Here is a 3,225-nt window from a genome sequence, read left to right as displayed (position 1 = left end):
TTCACTGAATTTTGACTCGCCTTAATATTATAAATAACAGGATGATGCTAATGGGCAGAGAGTTATTACACACTCCTGGGAAATAATTAGGTTACTGGCGAATACCTCTGGGCTGGTATCGTTGTGTGGGGGCTGAGGATCAAAAGTGTCTTAAACGCATTTGGTAGAATTCAGTTGAGGTTCAAACAACTCAGGCTTTGGTGGGCGATTAAAGTAAAAGGAACATATATATTTGTAATGATATAATTTCATTTTCGTTACTTCGTACATTATCATTGTCCAACGCAAATTCTTCTTTAAAATTTATTGAATGCGTAGTTGTTCTTCTAAAAAACAAGTCCTGTCTGCTTTTTGTCGAACTGATTGGCGAGAAAAAATGTCAACAAAAAATATCTTATCCTTCATACTACAATCTTTTTGTGATGTTTTTTTCAGAAGCCGATCCATGCTAAAATTATCAAAACCTGGATGATGGCAATAGAAAGAGCAGTTATGGTACACCGCATGAATTTGGTCATGTGTTTTGTGACGACTTTCTCCCCGGGGGGTGGTGTCGATTTGTGGGAACTGCAAGAACAAGCCAGTTGTTTCAGAGCCGTTAGCTTGATAAATTGAAATAATCATGATGAAATATCCGTTTTAAATACCTAGCTCGTGAAACGCAAAAATAGAAATAATTTTTTTTCTTATATATGAATATCACGGTAATAACCGCCTATTTTGAAGTGCAACTATATATGGTTTCTCAGATATTGACGAATGTAAAGGAAATCACTCTTGTTACGTGGACGCTACCTGCACGAACACCAACGGTTCCTATGTTTGTGATTGCCAGCCTGGATTTAATGGAAATGGTCATAACTGTACAGGTGAATTTAATCTCTTTGCTATAATACTTAAAATAATCCTGCTCGAATCTAACCTCAAACTGCTGAGGTGGCCACCGTCGGCCATATTATTAGTTTGTCATATGTAAACGATACTGGTTCTGCCTTACGTCTGCCTAGAGTTTAATGCGCTTTCTGAGAAAGAAGGAGCTCAAATTCGGAACCTGTTGAATTTATTTGGATCTCCAATATCACTGTTTTAGCCTCTTCAAGTGATGATATCCTACACACGTACTACTTGATCCATTGCATATTCATTTTTCTTGTTAAGTAGAAGTTCATAACTGATTGGCAAGCTGTCAGAATTATAAGACGTTAGAAAAGATCTTGAACCATGGATTTCAATAACCTGAGTCCTTGTAATTTCTCTATGCAGCCGATCTTTGCCATCATTATAAAAACCTGAGTGACGCCAATAGAAAAAAAAGTTACGAAACACCTTCCGGTTCAGAGTTGTGTGATAGCCAACTCCCTGAGGAATGGTATCGCTTTATGGGAGCTGCAGGAACAAAAATGCCAACATCATGTGTGTCAGCAAACAGATGTGGAACAAAATAATCAGGTTGGTTAGACGGTCGTTATCCTACAGTGGAAGATGGTGAAGTTTACAAGGATGTCTGCTTTAGTAATGATGCTCATAACAATAGTAAATTTAAGAAGAAAATTTCTGTGAAAAACTGTGGATCCTACTTCATCTACAAACTTCTTCATCCACTTCTTTGTAACTCACGCTACTGTGGTACAGACTGAATTTGAGCAAATATACCCCGTGTATTAAGAGGACTCATAAATCGCTCTGTAGGTATATATGTATAATTTTACAGGAAGGTCTGCTTTAGCGATTGTCCCACGGGCTGCAAATATATATATGCTATTTGCCGGCTGGGAGGTCCGTATGGTGAAAAACTGTGACCGAGGTCTTGAAAACTTGACGAAACTTAACGAAATTCTTTCCGAAAGAACCCGAATGATTTATGGCCGTAAATACGGCAAGATCTTCCATAAACTGAACAATTTTTGAGTGAGTAAATGGTAGTTAAAACAGAGGTGATGCAAATTTAAGAGAGATGCCTCAGCGAAACATTTTCATTTCCGTAACGATAAAGGTGATTTAAAAGGCTTCCAAACAAACTTTGAAACATTATTTTTACAAGTATCTGTCACAATCTGACACCTGTCAATTAGAGAGCGCGCAAGAAAAAAAAAAGCGTAGGAACATTTGAAAACCAAAAGAACTTAGTTTGGCAAGGACTGTCACGACAATGTTTTCTTCAAAATCAGTTAATGATCTAACGGAAAGTATTATTCACTCTCATCGACCATTCATTCATGTACGAAGATTTACCTCTGTTCATTAAGTAAACGGCGAGGAAAGTAATTGTGAGTAAATTCAATTTTTTTGTTTTGAAGTTGTGAGAGTTTGTTCGTTTGTTTGCTGTAATGGCGTGTTTAACTCTGATCCTTCCTTCACAAAAACTAAATTCGAACGGCACACTCCAACGAGACACAAGGGAATGTAATGCGACCTTTTCTCAAAAAATTCCTTCAATTTCTGTTGTGCAATTTAAGGTACAAATGTCCAAATTGAACGGAATTGGAAAGACTCACCAGGAGCGTATATTTGTTGTAGAACTTAAATTAAAACTTCGCTCGCTCTTTTACTATGAACAAATTGCTCGAGAAAATTCAGATATTAAATGAATGAAAGTTCCATCGTTCAGTTTAACTGTAACCAAATACCTCACGTTTCAACTTTCTGGGTACTTTTTGTGAACGATTAAAATTAATTGCAGACGGTTTTTAGGCCGCTTGTCAACAAACGTAATGACACTATTGTTTATACAAATTCATTCTGAAACCAATATTTTTCTGTCAACCAAAGTGATTTGAGAGAGAGAAAAGAGAGGATTCATAAGTTATTTATCGGCTTGAGGTAGTGACCGAAGTGTTTGCTTAAAAATACTGCCCAGCCGGAAAACGAGGTATATTTATGAAAAATGACAACGAAAGTTGGGATGTACTCGGCGACTCACGAAAGCGTTACCTTGGCCCGTGGGCAGAGATAGGAAAATACTGACCGGGTAAAGAACCAATCAGATTGCAAGATTCGTTACCGTGCCCTCTAAAAAAACAATAAATAATGATAATTTTAGTTAAGAATTGTGGGTCCTACTTTATCTACAAACTTAGAATGCCACCTGCTTGTAGCTTACGATTCAGTGGTACATACTGAATGTAAAGCAAATATACCTTGCATAGTAAGAAGATTCATAAATCGCTCCGTAAGTAAATGTGTATAAGGTTTATAACATGTGACGTAGTTAACTTGTCGTCTCTT

Source organism: Pocillopora damicornis, chromosome 1, assembly GCF_964200805.1.
Source record: "Pocillopora damicornis chromosome 1, jaPocDami1.2, whole genome shotgun sequence".
NCBI classification, from domain to species: domain Eukaryota; kingdom Metazoa; phylum Cnidaria; class Anthozoa; order Scleractinia; family Pocilloporidae; genus Pocillopora; species Pocillopora damicornis.
This window is presented reverse-complemented; position numbering follows the sequence as displayed.